Source organism: Triturus cristatus, chromosome 1_1, assembly GCF_964204655.1.
Source record: "Triturus cristatus chromosome 1_1, aTriCri1.1, whole genome shotgun sequence".
In the NCBI taxonomy this organism is placed as follows: Eukaryota; Metazoa; Chordata; class Amphibia; order Caudata; family Salamandridae; genus Triturus; species Triturus cristatus.
Window position 1 is genome coordinate 163,749,408 of NC_140579.1, and position 20,910 is coordinate 163,770,317.

A 20,910-nucleotide genomic window follows, 5' to 3' on the forward strand; every position below is an offset into this window, starting at 1 on the left:
CAGAACCGCAGTTCTGGTGTGGTGCCCGGTGGGGCCGCTTTCGGCACCAACACCACCGGACTAGCCCACGGGCTGCTGGAAGGTTCGATCACCCCCAGCTCCAGCATTTTCACCACCTCAGTCTGGATACTGTTCTTCACTCGGTCCGATAGCCGGTAAGACTTGTTCTTTACCGGTGGGCTGTCTCCTGTGTCCACATCATGGGTACACAAATGAGTGATTTCAGGCATGAGGGAGAACAACGAGGCGTACTGCCCCAACCCCTGGCGGCAGTCCCTCTGTTGCTCTGGGGTCAAGGATGGGGAGAGGATCACGCCCTCCACCGATCCTTCTCCTGGGCCGCCAGAAGGTCAGGAAGAGTCTCACTCTCTTCCTCCTCGCTCACATCCATCACCATGAGGAGAGCAAGCTCAGATCGCTCATGGTGCGACTTCAGGCGGTTGACGTGGAGCACCCAATGGGGCTGACGGAGGGTCTTCAAGTCAACGACATATGTAGTCTGGCCTCGTCGCTCCACAATTTCGTACGGACCAGTCCACCGGTCCTGGAGGGCACTAAGCTCCCCAGGCTCCATGACCCACACCTTCTGTCCAGCGTCCAACTCTACCGTCCGAGCGTTGCGGTCATATCACTCCTTCATGACGGCTTGGCTAGCATCCAGATTATCTGAGGCTGCCTTCCACAGCTTGGCCATCTGGCTGCGGAATGCCAGCATGTAGCTGACAACATCACGGGGAAGCTTCTTCGAAGTCTTCTCCCACCCCTCCTTCACCAGGCTGAGGGGCCGCCTAACGGGATGGCCATAGAGCAGCTCAAAAGGGCTGAACCTGACTCCCTTCTGCGGCACCTCACGGTAGGAGAACAGCAGGCAAGGGAGGAGGACGTCCCACTTCCGCCTCAAGTCCTCTGGCAGGCTCCGGATCATCCCCTTTAACGTTTTGTTAAAGCGCTCTACGAGCCCGTTAGTCTGGGGGTGGTAAGGAGTGGAGAACCGATAGGTCACCCCACACTCCTTCCACATGGCCTGCATGTAGGCCGACATGAAATTCGTGCCCCTGTCTGACACCACGACCTTGGGGAATCCCACTCGGATAAAAATCGCCAACAGGGCCCGCGCCACCACCGGTGCAGTGATGGTCCTCAGAGGAATAGCCTCCGGGTACCGAATGGCGTGGTCCACTAATACCAAAATGAACTGGTGTCCCGCTGATGTCGGAGGGTCCAACGGCCCAACAATGTCGATTCCGACCCGCTCAAAAGGGGTCCCGACCACCGGGAGCAGTTCCAAAGGGACCTTCAGTTTAGTCCCAGTCTTGCCACTCGCCTGGCAAGATTTACAGGTCTTACAATAGGTGTCAGAGGCAACTCTCATCCTGGGCCAATAAAAATGAGGGACCACCCGCGCAAAGGTTTTGTCCTGGCCCAGGTGTCCGGCTAAGGGTATTTCATGCGCCAATTCCAACAGGAAGGCCCGGTAGCATTGGGGGACCACTAAGGCCCTCGAAGATCCATGCACCGGAACCTTAGGCTCACTGTAAAGGAGGCCATCCTCCCAGTACACGTGATAACCGCCAGTCTCCTGATTGGCCACTTGGGCTTCGGCCTGTCGCCGCATGCCATCAAGCGTGGGGCACTCCCTCTGCACCTGACAAAATTCCTCCCGGGTATTCCCTCCTTCCACATGCCAGTCGGCAAGGGTCGGCAAGTCCCCCACGAGAACGACAACCACCTCCGCGGACTCTGGGGGTACCTCCGCGGGCTCCCCATCCATCACACGGGGCGTGTCCTCCACCACATTCTCCTCTCCAAAATCGGCGTTGGGTTGGGCCATTATCCCAGGCTCCAACCCGGGCAGCCATGGACTGCGTGACTACGCAAGTCCATCCTGGTAACCCCAGCATCTCAGTATGGGCTCGAAATTCCACATCTTTCCAGTTGGTGTGCTCTAGATCGTTCCCTAGTAAGCACCCCACAGGCAAGGCAGGGCTCACCGCAACTCTCAATAGGCCTTTGACTCCTACCCACTCAAACGGAACTTGAGCCACGGGATAGTGACTCACACTGCCATCAGCCAACACGGCCGGATGGAACTCCTCAGGGATCACCTGCTCAGGGGACACCAGCCGCCTCACTACGGTGGTCATGCTGGCACCTGTGTCCCTCAGAGCCTCCACCTCCTCCCCGTTAACTCTCACCCTCTGCTGGTATTTAGCAGTGTTCGGGGGTAGGGACACCACTGGGACCATCTCTCTATCCCCGAGTGAAACCAGGGTCAGGCCTGTCCACTCCCCTTCCCTATCTAGGGGCAGCTCCACCCCAAGCGCTACACTAGCCACCTCGGGGCTCTTCCCGCCCGTTGGGGCTGGGGGTCTGTTGCGACACTTAGGTTCGCCCTTGTTGTGTCCATTCTCCCCACATTCATAGCACCGCACAATCCTTGGCTGCTGACTCTTGTCAGGGTAAGTGGGCTTTGGGGAATTGGACGGAGGTGGGGTCCCTACTCCTTTCCCAAACTGTCTAGTTTGTGGGCCTCTGGAGAACTCCACCTTTTTATCTCCTCCCTCTTTCTTCTGGGGGAAACCCTGTCCGCCTTTCGGGCCATCTCCCCCGGGGCCCTTGTGAGACACCCGGGTGCTAACCCAAATGTCCGCCTCCTCCGCAAGCTCACGGGGATCCGTCAACTTGCGGTCCACCAGATGTTGGCGCAGCTCCGGAAAACACTTACCCAAGAGGTGCTCTCTTAAAAACAGATTATACAAGCCCTCGTAATCCTGCACCTCGCTGCCACGCACCCAACCATCTAGCGCCTTACGGGCATAATCAAAGAAATCCACCCAATTTTGCGTGGACAGCTTATGGCTGCCACGGAACTTCTGCCGATACCTTTCAGGGTTGAGGCCAAATTTCTTAAGTAACGCCTCTTTCATGGGGGCATACCTGACCTGATCCGCCTTTGCTAGGTTCAAAAGGGTGTCCCTGACATTAGGAGGTATGTAGCGATACAGGCCACCCCCCCAGTTGCTTTCAGGTACCCCATGGGCTGTCAAGGCCATCTCATACACCTCCAGCCACTTGGCGATGTCATCCCCCACCGTGTAACTGGCAATCACATCCTTGGGTAGATAAAATGTTGGCTCCTGATGAGCCTTTGGTACGCTGTCACCATTATCATTACCTGACGCATTCAACTGTAGAGCTCGCAGCTCCAATTCTTTAAGCTGAAGCTCGTGCGCCAGCTTCTTCTCTTCCATCGCTAGTCGTCTATTTTCCCTTTCGTGTTCTAGCTTGGCAAGCTCCCACTTCAACTGCCTTTCCTCCCTCTTGTCCTCATACTCTTCTGGCGACGCACTCCTCCTAGACCCTGCACTACTGCTTGCCCCGGAACGTCTCCCTGGTGGCAAGTTTTCAGAAACATCAACATTGAGCAGGTCTAGCTCCTCCTGCACGCTCTCCTCCTGAGGTGCACCCTGCCCCTCCTGTCCCACATCCCCTCTACCCTCTACCCTCTGGGTGGGCCTCTACCCATGCCCTCAAGGCTGCGCGGAATTCTCTCAGCTGCCTTACTGTATACCCCTCAAGGTTGGCTAACTGGAACTCCATTGTGACAGGTGGGGACCCAGACATCAAGGCAAGAAAAATACTAGGATGTGAGTAACAGTGTTGGGCTAACCAGGACTCCACACACTCAGTCTAGACAGTGGGGGTCAATTAATGCAGCAATAAAAGATGCAGAGCTAAAATACACATTAGGCATCCAATTGCGGCACCCTCCGTCTCACTGGAGGGTGCTGTATAGTCACAGGTCCTTATCCCACCGCTGGCCAATAATGTAGGACCGGGGGTCACCAGGCCCTATGGGGGTAGCGTGGTGCGAGCAGGTAGGCTTCCAAAGGCTTACGTGTAAAGTGACCATACAGCACACACATCCACTGAGACAGGAAACGCACGCAATAATTGACACCACACAGTAGGTTGAATAAAACCAATCAGTTTTATCTAGATCAACATTAGGATCAAAAGCATTTCATTAGGAATAGATTGGCAGTTCATTAAAACATCAAAACCTGGCATTGAATCAAAGCGCGACACCTGGTGATCCTGGGGAGCGTCAAACACAGCGTTTACGCCAAGCGCGGCACATAGCAATTCATTAGCGCTTCAAAACATGGCACTTAAGGATAGCGCTACACATAGCAAATCAATAGCGCTCCAAAACATGGCACTTAAGCATAGCGCTGCACATAGCCAATCAATAGCGCTGCAAAAACATGGCATTTAAGCATAGCGCTGCACATAGCCAATCAATAGCGCTGCAACACATGGCATTTAAACCTAGCGCTGCACATAGCAAATCAATAGCGCTTCAAAACATGGCAGTACATTGAAGCCTGACACATGGCATTACATTGGCGCATTAAACCTTGCAGGTCATTGAAGCGCTAAACATTGTAAATCACTGAAGCGCTAATCATCCTATCACTGGAGCGCTAAACATCACGGTTCACTGTGGCGCTCAACGGGTAATCTCAGTAGAGCATCAAGCCTTACAAGTCTTTACAGCGCTCAACTGGCATGGACTTCAAGCGCTACACCTGGTACGAAGTCAAAGCGCTACTCCTACACATCTAATGGAGCAACGCGCTACTCATGGCAATTAATCATAGCGCTTAATCCATTAGTCGAAGCGCTAAATAGGGCAAGGGTTCCAAGCATTAGGTTGGGCATTTCCTTCCGAGCATTCCCCCTGGGTGGAAGTCAGATGTACGACACGTGTTTGGCATGGCCGCCGGCCGGGTGGGGGTACACCGTCTCACCTTCTTCCCTCAAATGCCTTAGGAGGGATGTCCGCCGTCGGCCGGTGTCGGGCCCTGTTCTGAGGGATGTGGGGCCAACCAACGTGACGGGGGATCCCCCCTGGGGGAGGGGCGTGCTCCGGGCTCCACGGGGCCTCCCGCCCACGTCCCCGGGGGGGTTACCTTGAGCTTCGGCCTCAGCTAGGCCCTTGCGCCGGTCCCGCAGTCGAGAGGGGCTCCCTCCTTCACGCGAGCCTTCGGCAGGGGAGGCGCGCCCGCAACCACCAATCCTAGCGCGGCCTGCGGGGGCGCAGCCTCCACAATCTCTCCCCAGACAGCGGGGGTGCCGTTGAGCAATCCGCCCCCGTCACGTGATGGTGGGTGATGGCTTCAAGGCCTAGCGCGGCCTTCTTTAACCTACGGCGGCCCTCTTTCAGTTACGGCCTGCGTCGCGCGGCTGTCTTTGGTCGTGGCGGGGCCCCGGTCTTCCCCGCGGGCCCCCGTGGATGTCAGGGGACAAGCTACTCGGCCCGGGCCGTAGCGGTGAGTGACGGGAAGGTACTCCAACAGGGGTGGGGGAAAGCAAGTCTCTGGCTGTCGTCTGGGGGCAATTCGATCGATGCCCAGTGCTCCCTACGCCCACACGGGGAGCGCTACAGCTCAGGGCAGGTTGAAGGGGCAGGCTCCACGACAGTGACACGTGGGTGAAGGGTGGGGGGATCCCAGGTGGGGCCAGGGAGCGCGGGGGTGTCACTGCGCTGTTACCTGGCTGATCCCCCAGCAGTTCTGTGGTAAAGTTAGTGGATTTTCTTGGCGCTTGTTGGTTCTGGCGCCCTTAGCGGGTTTGTTCTTTGGTGGGGTGGGTAGATTGAGTTGGTGACTAGGTAGTTCTTAGTCAGGCTTGGTAGGTGGTTCCTGGGTTCCCCTCCCGCTGGGCCAGATCAGTGGGCTAGTTCAGGATCCCTCACTCAACTTAAAAGGCAGCACCTAAGCCCTGTCACTTTCAGTGGCATAGGTCCCTGACTAGGCCCTACCGCCTAAAACTCCTGCGTAGGTTCCCCCAGGGCTGTGTCGCCCCAACTGACTAAAGATGTTCCCTCCTTTCCTTAAGTATCCCTAGGTCAGGTGACCACCCTCTAAGGCGGCAAAAGTAAACCCCACCCTTCTTCTAGAAGGTTCCAGCAAGTTCCAGGAGCTTCCCCACTCTAGCTATATGACAAAAAGGCGGGCTGGTGTCGCAACAATGTTGTAGGGTCCCAGCCAGCTCCTTGCAACTAGGGTGCTACTAAAAAGGCCACTCCGCAGTAGCAGGGGCCTGTGGCAGCCATATTGGGGGAAGAGAGCACCTGCACCTTAACACTGATTAACAATGGAAAGGCGCTCGGAGACCTAAGGCCAACCTATCACTGGAGCGCTAAACATCACGGTTCACTGAGGCGCTCAACGGGTAATCTCAGTAGAGCATCAAGCCTTACAAGTCTTTACAGCGCTCAACTGGCATAGACTTCAAGCGCTACACCTGGTACGAAGTCAAAGCGCTACTCCTACACATCTAATGGAGCAACGCGCTACTCATGGCAATTAATCATAGCGCTTAATCCAGGCTCCACGGGGCCTCCCACCTACGTCCCCGGGGGGGTTACCTTGAGCTTCGGCCTCAGCTAGGCCTTTGCGCCAGTCCTGCCGTCGAGAGGGGCTCCCTCCTTCACGCGAGCCTTCGGCAGGGGAGGCGCGCCCGCAACCACCAATCCTAGCGCGGCCTGCGGGGGCGCGGCCTCCACAATCTCTCCCCAGACAGCGGGGCCGGCGTTGAGCAGTCCGCCCCCGTCACGTGATGGTTGGTGATGGCTTCAAGGCCTAGCGCGGCCTTCTTTAACCTACGGCGGCCCTCTTCCAGTTACGGCCTGCGTCGCGCGGCTGTCTTTGGTCGCGCCGGGGCCCCGGTCTTACCCGACAGGGGTGGGGGAAAGCAAGTCTCTGGCTGTCGTCTGGGGGCAATTCGATCGATGCCCAGCGCTCCCTACGCCCACAGGGGGAGCACTACAGCTCAGGGCTGGTTGAAGGGGCAGGCTCCACGACAGTGACACGTGGGTGAAGGGTGGGGGGATCCCAGGTGGGGCCAGGGAGCGCGGGGGTGTCACTGCGCTGTTACCTGGCTGATCCCCCAGCAGTTCTGTAGTAAAGTTAGTAGATTTTCTTGCCGCTTGTTGATTCTGGCGCCCTTAGCGGGTTTGTTCCTTGGGGGGGGGTAGATTGAGTTGGTGACTAGGTAGTTCTTAGTCAGGCTTGGTAGGTGATTCCTGGGTTCCCCTCCCGCTGGGCCAGATCAGTGGGCTAGTTCAGGATCCCTCACTCAACTTAAAAGGCAGCACCTAAGCCCTGTCACTTTCAGTGGCATAGGTCCCTGACTAGGCCCTACCGCCTAAAACTCCTGCGTACGTTCTTCCAGGTCTGCGTCGCCCCAACTGACTAAAGATGTTCCCTCCTTTCCTTAAGTATCCCTGGGTCAGGTGACCACCCTCTAAGGCGGCAAAAGTAAACCCCACCCTTCTTTTAGAAGGTTCCAGCAAGTTCCAGGAGCTTCCCCACTCTAGCTATAGGACAAAAAGGCGGGCTGGTGTTGCAACAATGTTGTAGTGTCCCAGCCAGCTCCTGGCAACTAGGGTGCTACTAAAAAGGCCACTCCGCAGTAGCAGGGGCCTGTGGCAGCCATATTGGGGGAAGAGAGCACCTGCACCTTAACACTGATTAGCAATGGAAAGGCGCTCGGAGACCTAAGCCAACGAAAAAGAGGGTGGAAAAAATGAGGCAAGGGCAAAAACACAGGGAAAGACCACCCTAGGGCTGACAGGTCTAACACGCGTCCCCCCCAGCCGAAAGAGGGGAGAGCTACCCAACCTCTAGGGAGTTCTCGTCACTAAGGCGGAAAAACCGGGAGAGACCGTCAGCATTGGCGTGGTCAACTCCGGGCCGATGTTCCACCTGAAAGTCCATCCCCTGTAGGGAAATGGACCACCTTAGCAACTTGGGATTTTCGCCTCCCATCTGCATGAGCCAGCGAAGGGGTCGGTGGTCCGTCTGAACCAGGAAGTGAGAGCCAAAGAGGTATGGCCTCAACTTCTTCAGAGCCCAGACCACCGCGAAGGCTTCTCGCTCGATGGTGCTCCACCATTGTTCCCGAGGGAGGAGCCTTCTGGAGATAAAGGCCACAGGTTGGTCTTGGCCTTCGGTGTTGAGTTGCGAGAGCACCGCACCTATGCCGTGCTCTGAGGCGTCTGTCTGTACAATGAATTCCTTTGCGAAGTCCGGTGTCGCAAGCACCGGAGCGGTTCACATCGCATGTTTCAGAGTCTCGAATGCCTCCTGGCAAGCAGCCGTCCAGATTACTTTTTGTGGCTGCTTCTTGGACGTCAATTCTGTCAAGGGGGCTACGATGGTACCATATCCCTTGACAAACCGGCGGTAATACCCAGTGAGGCCGAGGAAAGTTCGGACCTCAGTTTGGGTCTAGAGGGGCTCCCAGGCCATGATGGTTTCAATTTTGGCCTGGAGGGGTTGCACCTTACCCCCGCCCACTAGGTGTCCCAGGTAAACGAAAGATCCCTGTCCAATCTGGCACTTGCTGGCCTTGATAGTTAGTCCAGCACGTTGCAGAGCCTGTAGTACCTCCTGCCGGTGCTGCAGTTGGTCCTCCCAGGTGCTACTGAAGACAGCTATGTCATCCAGATATGCCGCTGAGAAGGACTCCAGGCCAGATAGCACCTGGTTCACCAACCGCTGGAAGGTGGCCAGAGCATTCTTGAGCCCGAAGGGCATCACTCTGAATTGGAAGTGGCCCTCGGGGGTGGAGAACACGGTTTTCTCCCTTGCTCCATCGGCCATGGCAATTTGCCAGTACCCTGACGTCAAATCGATGGTGCTGAGGTACCGGGCTGCTCCCAGCCAGTCCACCAGCTCGTCTGCTCGTGGGATCAGGTGAGCGTCTGTCTTCATGACAGAGTTCAATCCCCTGTAGTCCACACAGAACCGCAGTTCTGGCGTGGTGCCCGGTGGGGCCGCTTTCGGCACCAACACCACCGGACTAGCCCACGGGCTGCTGGAAGGTTCGATCACCCCCAGCTCCAGCATTTTCGCCACCTCACTCTGGATACTGTTCTTCACTCGGTCCGATAGCCGGTAAGACTTGTTCTTTACCGGTGGGCTGTCTCCTGTGTCCACATCATGGGTACACAAATGAGTGATTCCAGGCGTGAGGGAGAACAACGAGGCGTACTGATCCAACACCTGGCGGCAGTCCCTCTGTTGCTCTGGGGTCAAGGATGGGGAGAGGATCACGCCCTCCACCGATCCATCCTTCTCCTGGGCCGCCAGAAGGTCAGGAAGAGTCTCACTCTCTTCCTCCTCGCTCCCATCCGTCACCATGAGGAGAGCAAGCTCAGATCGCTCATGGTGCTGCTTCAGGCAGTTGACGTGGAGCACCCGATGGGGCTGACGGGGGGTCTTCAAGTCTGGCCTCGTCGCTCCACAATTTCGTACGGACCAGTCCACCGTTCCTGGAGGGCACTAAGCTCCCCAGGCTCCATGACCCACACCTTCTGTCCAGCGTCCAACTCTACTGTCCGAGCGTTGCGGTCATACCACTCCTTCATGACGGCTTAGCTAGCCTCCAGATTATCTGAGGCTGCCTTCCACAGCTTGGCCATCTGGCTGCGGAATGCCAGCATGTAGCTGATAACATCACGGGGAAGCTTCTTCGAAGTCTTCTCCCACCCCTCCTTCACCAGGCTGAGGGGCCCCCTAACGGGATGGCCATAGAGCAGCTCAAAAGGGCTGAACCCGACTCCCTTCTGCGGCACCTCACGGTAGGAGAACAGCAGGCAAGGGAGGAGGACGTCCCACTTCCGCCTCAAGTCCTCTGGCAGGCTCCGGATCATCCCCTTTAAGGTTTTGCTAAAGCGCTCTACGAGCCCGTTAGTCTGGGGGTGGTAAGGAGTAGAGAACCGATAGGTCACCCCACACTCCTTCCACATCGCCTGCATGTAGCCCGACATGAAATTCGTGCCCCTGTCTGACACCACGACCTTGGGGAATCCCACTCGGGTAAAAATCCCCAACAGGGCCCGCGCCATCACGGTTCACTGAGGCGCTCAACGGGTAATCTCAGTAGAGCATCAAGCCTTACAAGTCTTTACAGCGGTCAACTGGCATGGACTTCAAGCGCTACAACTGGTACGAAGTCAAAGCGCTACTCCTACACATCTAATGGAGCAACGCGCTACTCATGGCATTTAATCATAGCGCTTAATCCATTAGTCGAAGCGCTAAATAGGGCAAGGGTTCCAAGCATTAAGTTGGGCATTTCCTTCCGAGCATTCCCCGTGGGTGGAAGTCAGATGTTCGACACGTGTTTTGCACGGCCGCCGGCCGGGTGGGGGTACAGCGTCTCACCTTCTTCCCTCAAATGCCTTAGGAGGGATGTCCGCCGTCGGCCGGTGTCGGGCCCTGTTCTGAGGGATGTGGGGCCAACCGACATGATGGGGGATCCCCCCTGGGGGAGTGGCGTGCTACAGGCTCCACGGGGCCTCCCAGCCACGTCCCCGGGGGGGTTACCTTGAGCTTCGGCCTCAGCTAGGCCCTTGCACCGGTCTCGCCGTCGAGAGGGGCTCCCTCCTTCACGCGAGCCTTCGACAGGGGAGGCGCGCCCGCAACCACCAATCCTAGCGCGGCCTGCGGGGGCGAGGCCTCCACAATCTCTCCCCAGACAGCGGGGGCGGCGTTGAGCAGTCCGCCCCCGTCACGTGATACTGGGTGATGGCTTCAAGGCCTAGCGCGGCCTTCTTTAACCTACAGCGGCCCTCTTCCAGTTACGGCCTGCGTCGCGCGGCCTTCTTTGGTCGCGGCGGGGCCCCGCTCTTACCCGCGGGCCCCCGTGGATGTCACGGGAAAAGCTACTCGGGCCCTGGCCGCAGCGGTGAGTGACGGGAAGGTACCCCAACAGGGGTGGGGGAAAGCAAGTCTCTGGCTGTCGTCTGGGGGCAATTCGATCGATGCCCAGCGCTCCCTACGCCCACAGGGGGAGCGCTACAGCTCAGGGCAGGTTGAAGGGGCAGGCTCCATGACAGTGACACGTGGGTGAAGGGTGGAGGGATCCCAGGTGGGGCCAGGGAGCGTGGGGGTGTCACTGTGCTGTTACTTGGCTGATCCCCCAGCAGTTCTGTGGTAAAGTTAGTAGATTTTCTTGGCGCTTGTTGATTCTGGCGCCCTTAGCGGGTTTGTTCCTTGGGGGGGTGTAGATTGAGTTGGTGACTAGGTAGTTCTTAGTCAGGCTTGGTAGGTGGTTCCTGGGTTCCCCTCCCGCTGGGCCAGATCAGTGGGCTAGTTCAGGATCCCTCACTCAACTTAAAAGGCAGCACCTAAGCCCTGTCACTTTCAGTGACATGGGTCCCTGACTAGGCCCTACCGCCTATAACTCCTGCGTAGGTTCCCCCAGGTCTGCGTCGCCCCAACTGACTAAAGATGTTCCCTCCTTTCCTTAAGTATCCCTGGGTCAGGTGACCACCCTCTAAGGCGCCAAAAGTAAACTCCACCCTTCTTCTAGAAGGTTCCAGCAAGTTCCAGGAGCTTTCCCACTCTAGCTATAGGACAAAAAGGTGGGCTGGTGTCGCAACAATGTTGTAGTGTCCCAGCCAGCTCCTGGCAACTAGGGTGCTACTAAAAAGGCCACTCCGCAGTAGCAGGGGCCTGTGGCAGCCATATTGGGGGAAGAGAGCACCTGCACCTTAACACTCGTTAGCAATGGAAAGGCGCTCGGAGACCTAAGGCCAACGAAAAAGAGGGTGGAAAAAATGAGGCAAGGGCAAAAACACAGGGAAAGACCACCCTAGGGCTGACAGGTCTAACACGCGTCCCCCCAGCCGAAAGAGGGGAGAGCTACCCAACCTCTAGGGAGTTCTCGTCACTAAGGCGGAAAAACCGGGAGAGACCGTCAGCATTGACCCTGTAGTCCACACAGAACCGCAGTTCTGGTGTGGTGCCCGGTGGGGCCGCTTTCGGCACCAACACCACCGGACTAGCCCACGGGCTGCTGGAAGGTTCGATCACCCCCAGCTCCAGCATTTTCACCACCTCACTCTGGATACTGTTCTTCACTCGGTCCGATAGCCGGTAAGACTTGTTCTTTACCGGTGGGCTGTCTCCTGTGTCCACATCATGGGTACACAAATGAGTGATTTCAGGCATGAGGGAGAACAACGAGGCGTACTGCCCCAACCCCTGGCGGCAGTCCCTCTGTTGCTCTGGGGTCAAGGATGGGGAGAGGATCACGCCCTCCACCGATCCTTCTCCTGGGCCGCCAGAAGGTCAGGAAGAGTCTCACTCTCTTCCTCCTCGCTCACATCCATCACCATGAGGAGAGCAAGCTCAGATCGCTCATGGTGCGACTTCAGGCGGTTGACGTGGAGCACCCGATGGGGCTGACGGAGGGTCTTCAAGTCAACGACATATGTAGTCTGGCCTCGTCGCTCCACAATTTCGTACGGACCAGTCCACCGGTCCTGGAGGGCACTAAGCTCCCCAGGCTCCATGACCCACACCTTCTGTCCAGCGTCCAACTCTACCGTCCGAGCGTTGCGGTCATATCACTCCTTCATGACGGCTTGGCTAGCCTCCAGATTATCTGAGGCTGCCTTCCACAGCTTGGCCATCTGGCTGCGGAATGCCAGCATGTAGCTGACAACATCACGGGGAAGCTTCTTCGAAGTCTTCTCCCACCCCTCCTTCACCAGGCTGAGGGGCCGCCTAACGGGATGGCCATAGAGCAGCTCAAAAGGGCTGAACCTGACTCCCTTCTGCGGCACCTCACGGTAGGAGAACAGCAGGCAAGGGAGGAGGACGTCCCACTTCCGCCTCAAGTCCTCTGGCAGGCTCCGGATCATCCCCTTTAACGTTTTGTTAAAGCGCTCTACGAGCCCGTTAGTCTGGGGGTGGTAAGGAGTGGAGAACCGATAGGTCACCCCACACTCCTTCCACATGGCCTGCATGTAGGCCGACATGAAATTCGTGCCCCTGTCTGACACCACGACCTTGGGGAATCCCACTCGGATAAAAATCGCCAACAGGGCCCGCGCCACCACCGGTGCAGTGATGGTCCTCAGAGGAATAGCCTCCGGGTACCGAATGGCGTGGTCCACTAATACCAAAATGAACCGGTGTCCCGCTGATGTCGGAGGGTCCAACGGCCCAACAATGTCGATTCCGACCCGCTCAAAAGGGGTCCCGACCACCGGGAGCAGTTCCAAAGGGACCTTCAGTTTAGTCCCAGTCTTGCCACTCGCCTGGCAAGACTTACAGGTCTTACAATAGGTGTCAGAGGCAACTCTCATCCTGGGCCAATAAAAATGAGGGACCACCCGCGCAAAGGTTTTGTCCTGGCCCAGGTGTCCGGCTAAGGGTATTTCATGCGCCAATTCTAACAGGAAGGCCCGGTAGCATTGGGGGACCACTAAGGCCCTCGAAGATCCATGCACCGGAACCTTAGGCTCACTGTAAAGGAGGCCATCCTCCCAGTACACGTGATAACCGCCAGTCTCCTGATTGGCCACTTGGGCTTCGGCCTGCCGCCGCATGCCATCAAGCGTGGGGCACTCCCTCTGCGCCTGACAAAATTCCTCCCGGGTATTCCCTCCTTCCACATGCCAGTCGGCAAGGGTCGGCAAGTCCCCCACGAGAACGACAACCACCTCCGTGGACTCTGGGGGTACCTCCGCGGGCTCCCCATCCATCACACGGGGCGTGTCCTCCACCACATTCTCCTCTCCAAAATCGGCGTTGGGTTGGGCCATTATCCCAGGCTCCAACCGGGGTTGAGTTCCATGCCGGGCAGCCATGGACTGCGTGACTACGCAAGTCCATCCTGGTAACCCCAGCATCTCAGTATGGGCTCGAAATTCCACATCTTTCCAGTTGGTGTGCTCTAGATCGTTCCCTAGTAAGCACCCCACAGGCAAGGCAGGGCTCACCGCAACTCTCAATAGGCCTTTGACTCCTACCCACTCAAACGGAACTTGAGCCACGGGATAGTGACTCACACTGCCATCAGCCAACACGGCCGGATGGAACTCCTCAGGGATCACCTGCTCAGGGGACACCAGCCGCCTCACTACGGTGGTCATGCTGGCACCTGTGTCCCTCAGAGCCTCCACCTCCTCCCCGTTAACTCTCACCCTCTGCTGGTATTTAGCAGTGTTCGGGGGTAGGGACACCACTGGGACCATCTCTCTATCCCCGAGTGAAACCAGGGTCAGGCCTGTCCACTCCCCTTCCCTATCTAGGGGCAGCTCCACCCCAAGCGCTACACTAGCCACCTCGGGGCTCTTCCCGCCCGTTGGGGCTGGGGGTCTCTTGCGACACTTAGGTTCGCCCTTGTTGTGTCCATTCTCCCCACATTCATAGCACCGCACAATCTTTGGCTGCTGACTCTTGTCAGGGTAAGTGGGCTTTGGGGAATTGGACTGAGGTGGGGTCCCTACTCCTTTCCCAAACTGTCTAGTTTGTGGGCCTCTGGAGAACTCCACCTTTTTATCTCCTCCCTCTTTCTTCTGGGGGAAACCCTGTCCGCCTTTCGGGCCATCTCCCCCGGGGCCCTTGTGAGACACCCGGGTGCTAACCCAAATGTCCGCCTCCTCCGCAAGCTCACGGGGATCCGTCAACTTGCGGTCCACCAGATGTTGGCGCAGCTCCGGAAAACACTTACCCAAGAGGTGCTCTCTTAAAAACAGATTATACAAGCCCTCGTAATCCTGCACCTCGCTGCCACGCACCCAACCATCTAGCGCCTTACGGGCATAATCAAAGAAATCCACCCAATTTTGCGTGGACAGCTTATGGCTGCCACGGAACTTCTGCCGATACCTTTCAGGGTTGAGGCCAAATTTCTTAAGTAACGCCTCTTTCATGGGGGCATACCTGACCTGATCCGCCTTTGCTAGGTTCAAAAGGGTGTCCCTGACATTAGGAGGTATGTAGCGATACAGGCCACCCCCCCAGTTGCTTTCAGGTACCCCATGGGCTGTCAAGGCCACCTCATACACCTCCAGCCACTTGGCGATGTCATCCCCCACCGTGTAACTGGCAATCACATCCTTGGGTAGATAAAATGTTGGCTCCTGATGAGCCTTTGGTACGCTGTCACCATTATCATTACCTGACGCATTCAACTGTAGAGCTCGCAGCTCCAATTCTTTAAGCTGAAGCTCGTGCGCCAGCTTCTTCTCTTCCATCGCTAGTCGTCTATTTTCCCTTTCGTGTTCTAGCTTGGCAAGCTCCCACTTCAACTGCCTTTCCTCCCTCTTGTCCTCATACTCTTCTGGCGACGCACTCCTCCTAGACCCTGCACTACTGCTTGCCCCGGAACGTCTCCCTGGTGGCAAGTTTTCAGAAACATCAACATTGAGCAGGTCTAGCTCCTCCTGCACGCTCTCCTCCTGAGGTGCACCCTGCCCCTCCTGTCCCACATCCCCTCTACCCTCTACCCTCTGGGTGGGCCTCTACCCATGCCCTCAAGGCTGCGCGGAATTCTCTCAGCTGCCTTACTGTATACCCCTCAAGGTTGGCTAACTGGAACTCCATTGTGACAGGTGGGGACCCAGACATCAAGGCAAGAAAAATACTAGGATGTGAGTAACAGTGTTGGGCTAACCAGGACTCCACACACTCAGTCTAGACAGTGGGGGTCAATTAATGCAGCAATAAAAGATGCAGAGCTAAAATACACAATAGGCATCCAATTGCGGCACCCTCCGTCTCACTGGAGGGTGCTGTATAGTCACAGGTCCTTATCCCACCGCTGGCCAATAATGTAGGACCGGGGGTCACCAGGCCCTATGGGGGTAGCGTGGTGCGAGCAGGTAGGCTTCCAAAGGCTTACGTGTAAAGTGACCATACAGCACACACATCCACTGAGACAGGAAACGCACGCAATAATTGACACCACACAGTAGGTTGAATAAAACCAATCAGTTTTATCTAGATCAACATTAGGATCAAAAGCATTTCATTAGGAATAGATTGGCAGTTCATTAAAACATCAAAACCTGGCATTGAATCAAAGCGCGACACCTGGTGATCCTGGGGAGCGTCAAACACAGCGTTTACGCCAAGCGCGGCACATAGCAATTCATTAGCGCTTCAAAACATGGCACTTAAGGATAGCGCTACACATAGCAAATCAATAGCGCTCCAAAACATGGCACTTAAGCATAGCGCTGCACATAGCCAATCAATAGCGCTGCAAAAACATGGCATTTAAGCATAGCGCTGCACATAGCCAATCAATAGCGCTGCAACACATGGGATTTAAACCTAGCGCTGCACATAGCAAATCAATAGCGCTTCAAAACATGGCAGTACATTGAAGCCTGACACATGGCATTACATTGGCGCATTAAACCTTGCAGGTCATTGAAGCGCTAAACATTGTAAATCACTGAAGCGCTAATCATCCTATCACTGGAGCGCTAAACATCACGGTTCACTGTGGCGCTCAACGGGTAATCTCAGTAGAGCATCAAGCCTTACAAGTCTTTACAGCGCTCAACTGGCATGGACTTCAAGCGCTACACCTGGTACGAAGTCAAAGCGCTACTCCTACACATCTAATGGAGCAACGCGCTACTCATGGCAATTAATCATAGCGCTTAATCCATTAGTCGAAGCGCTAAATAGGGCAAGGGTTCCAAGCATTAGGTTGGGCATTTCCTTCCGAGCATTCCCCCTGGGTGGAAGTCAGATGTACGACACGTGTTTGGCATGGCCGCCGGCCGGGTGGGGGTACACCGTCTCACCTTCTTCCCTCAAATGCCTTAGGAGGGATGTCCGCCGTCGGCCGGTGTCGGGCCCTGTTCTGAGGGATGTGGGGCCAACCAACGTGACGGGGGATCCCCCCTGGGGGAGGGGCGTGCTCCGGGCTCCACGGGGCCTCCCGCCCACGTCCCCGGGGGGGTTACCTTGAGCTTCGGCCTCAGCTAGGCCCTTGCGCCGGTCCCGCAGTCGAGAGGGGCTCCCTCCTTCACGCGAGCCTTCGGCAGGGGAGGCGCGCCCGCAACCACCAATCCTAGCGCGGCCTGCGGGGGCGCAGCCTCCACAATCTCTCCCCAGACAGCGGGGGAGCCGTTGAGCAATCCGCCCCCGTCACGTGATGGTGGGTGATGGCTTCAAGGCCTAGCGCGGCCTTCTTTAACCTACGGCGGCCCTCTTTCAGTTACGGCCTGCGTCGCGCGGCTGTCTTTGGTCGTGGCGGGGCCCCGGTCTTCCCCGCGGGTCCCCGTGGATGTCAGGGGACAAGCTACTCGGCCCGGGCCGTAGCGGTGAGTGACGGGAAGGTACTCCAACAGGGGTGGGGGAAAGCAAGTCTCTGGCTGTCGTCTGGGGGCAATTCGATCGATGCCCAGTGCTCCCTACGCCCACACGGGGAGCGCTACAGCTCAGGGCAGGTTGAAGGGGCAGGCTCCACGACAGTGACACGTGGGTGAAGGGTGGGGGGATCCCAGGTGGGGCCAGGGAGCGCGGGGGTGTCACTGCGCTGTTACCTGGCTGATCCCCCAGCAGTTCTGTGGTAAAGTTAGTGGATTTTCTTGGCGCTTGTTGGTTCTGGCGCCCTTAGCGGGTTTGTTCTTTGGTGGGGGGGGGTAGATTGAGTTGGTGACTAGGTAGTTCTTAGTCAGGCTTGGTAGGTGGTTCCTGGGTTCCCCTCCCGCTGGGCCAGATCAGTGGGCTAGTTCAGGATCCCTCACTCAACTTAAAAGGCAGCACCTAAGCCCTGTCACTTTCAGTGGCATAGGTCCCTGACTAGGCCCTACCGCCTAAAACTCCTGCGTAGGTTCCCCCAGGGCTGCGTCGCCCCAACTGACTAAAGATGTTCCCTCCTTTCCTTAAGTATCCCTAGGTCAGGTGACCACCCTCTAAGGCGGCAAAAGTAAACCCCACCCTTCTTCTAGAAGGTTCCAGCAAGTTCCAGGAGCTTCCCCACTCTAGCTATATGTCAAAAAGGCGGGTTGGTGTCGCAACAATGTTGTAGGGTCCCAGCCAGCTCCTTGCATCTAGGGTGCTACTAAAAAGGCCACTCCGCAGTAGCAGGGGCCTGTGGCAGCCATATTGGGGGAAGAGAGCACCTGCACCTTAACACTGATTAACAATGGAAAGGCGCTCGGAGACCTAAGGCCAACGAAAAAGAGGGTGGAAAAAATGAGGCAAGGGCAAAAACACAGGGAAAGGCCACCCTAGGGCTGACAGGTCTAACAACACCAAATTGCAAGATTCATGCTTGGAAAAAGTGAGGGACTACCCCACAAGGTGACCGAGCCTCAGGGAGTGCTAAGGGGTAGGCACTCAGAGGCGTTGACAACTCAAGGCACACATTAAAATGAGATGCAGGCTTGCCTACGGCCATTTAAGGTGCAAGGATTGAAGGATATTGTGTACTGATTAGTGCAGCAGTTTTGACTTACAATTTTTACCCAGAGGCACACTGAGGAACCTGAACAAGCACACCATCAGTGTTTAAGTGACATTCCCATGGAGGTAAAGGCACAGTGACAACGACAGCGTCACACCAGGAACATGTCCCACACCACTTAGTCTCCTAGACGCCCACTCAGGTGCACTCTGAGGGACCTGAACATGCATTGTGTCTCTAACTTATTGACTCTCTAGTGTGACACACACAGGGACATGTGTCTGCCCACCGTCACTCATCGAGCCACGCACTTAGAGGCACCCTGAGGGACATACGGGACCTAATTCTACATACTAACATTGTGTCAGTGACACATGAGTGGAGTGTAAGGGAAATTGTCGCACTTAGTGTCATACTCAGGATTATCCACACAGTGACACTTACTGAAAAATAGATGCTTAACGACCCACTGAGGGATCTCACTGTGCACATCATTATCGACTCAATGACACAACAGTGGAGTCCATGCCAAAGTGACACATCCAGAGTCCCACTCAGTGATATGTTTCCGGACATTGTCAATCATTCAGGCACACACTCTCAGAGGTACACTGTGGCACCAGACTAGTGCAGTAAAAGGCAAGAGGTGTTATGTTATGTTATGTTACATAGCTTATAGAGCTCGCAGCTGCCCCAGCAAAGGGGCGTCCCGGCGCTAAAGCAGTCAGAAGGAGAGGGCCACCAGAAGAGATATAGGAGCCTACAGTGGAGAGAAAAAGTGAGTCTTAGTTGCCTTACGGAATGCCAAATAATTGTTTAGGCTGCGAATAGACAGTGGAAGAGAGTTCCAAAGTTTGGCCACCAGTGTGCAGAAGGCACCTCCCCCAGCCCGTGCTCTCCTTATCCTGGTAACTACCTCCAAGTGTTGGCCCTCGAACGAAGTTGGCGGAAAGGACTGTAGGGCGAGAGCAGGATGGCCAGAATGGCCGGGGAAGAGGACTTCAAGATCTTAAACACGATGCAGAGAGATTTGAATTCAACACGTCTGTCCACCGGCAGCCAATGTAGTCGGCGAATGGCGGCAGAGGTAGAACAAGTTCTCGGGAGGCCAAGGAGGGTTCTAGCCGCCGCATTCTGGACTCTCTGTAGTCTTAGGATCTCTGCCTTGTTGGTCCCCAAGTAGAGCGAGTTGGCATCGTCTAATCTTGACAGGATTGCAGCCTGGATGATGACCTGCCGAGTGGACGGGTCAAAATAACCTAGCAATGGTTTGAGCCCACGCAGAATTCCCATACAGGCCCCCATCATTTTCCTGTTTTGGGCCTGAAAGCTGAGAGCGGAGTCCACCTAAACACCCAGATACTTTACTATCCATTTGGGGGTGGGGACACAGCCCAAGGTAGTAGGAGGAGGACCTTTAGCCGTCGTTCTGCTCTTTTTCGAAGCACATACTCATTGTTGGACAGGCCACACGAAGGGCTTGCTCCCCCCCCCGCACGACAGGGCCCGAGCTCCGGCCCACCAGGCATAACCCACGAAAAGCACCTGTACCCCGTCTCCCGACGGATCTTCTGCCCTCGGACCTCTACTCATCACGGGGCCCAGCCCCACCGGCTCCCCCGGCCGGTTCAAGCCGCCATCTTGGGCCCTGCACCACGAGGCCGCGTGGCCTCGCCCCGACCCTAACCCCGGGCCTGACCGGCCCCGACATCCCGGCACCACCATCCACCCGGGAGGTGAGCGGACCACTTGGCAGGTCAATGGGAGGACGAAGTGTCAAGAGCTCTTCCCCCGCCAGGTGCCGATCGCCTCCAGCTCCCCCAGGCGCTGGCTCCACCCCCTGCTGGGTGTCTGGACACCTTCATCCCGGGCCCTCCGACCTCCAAGTGCGAGGGTCCGGACATCAAAGAGCGCCTGCCCTATAACTGGGGCAACTCCGGAGCAGGAAAGTAGTTGTATCCTGGAGTCGAGAGACACCGAGAGAACTCAGCCTTGACGGACTACTGGCGCGGCCATAGCCCGCTCTTGTGAACCATCGTCCTGCCTGCTGGCGCTGCCGCGGCCTTCTGCAACATCCATCCTCGTCGGGACCTGCTGGCGCTGCCGCGGCCCGTTGTAACGACCATCCTCACCGGGACCTGCTGGCGCTGCCGCGGACCGTACATCGACCATCTTTCCGGGACCTGCTGGCGCTGCCGCGGACCGTGTCCCGACCATCTCGACCGGGACCTGCTGGCGCTGCCGCGGACCGTGTCCCGACCATCTCGACCGGGACCTGCTGGCGCTGCCGCGGCCCGTACCAACTAAACCACCAAGCTCGAGGATTGTGAGCTAGTCATCATCTCATCTGAACTACCTGACTGGTAAACAGACTGTCCCGCTCCCCCTTACCCTGCATTGAGAGACTTGAATTGAGGGGACCCCTGAGTCCAGACCTCCTTGTACCATTCAACCGTACCTTAAGAAGTGCTTATAAAGAACACTGAACCTTATCCGTGTGTGGTATCTGTCTGTGGGGGGGGGGAAGTTACTTGTCTGTACGATCGCTGGAGACGGCTCTCCCCGGAGACCTCTCCTCCTGACCCCGGCCGACCCTCCCGGTCCGTCTACCCTTTCTAACATTGGTGGCCAGCGGCGCGATCCGAATCAACGCGTAATCGTACAGAG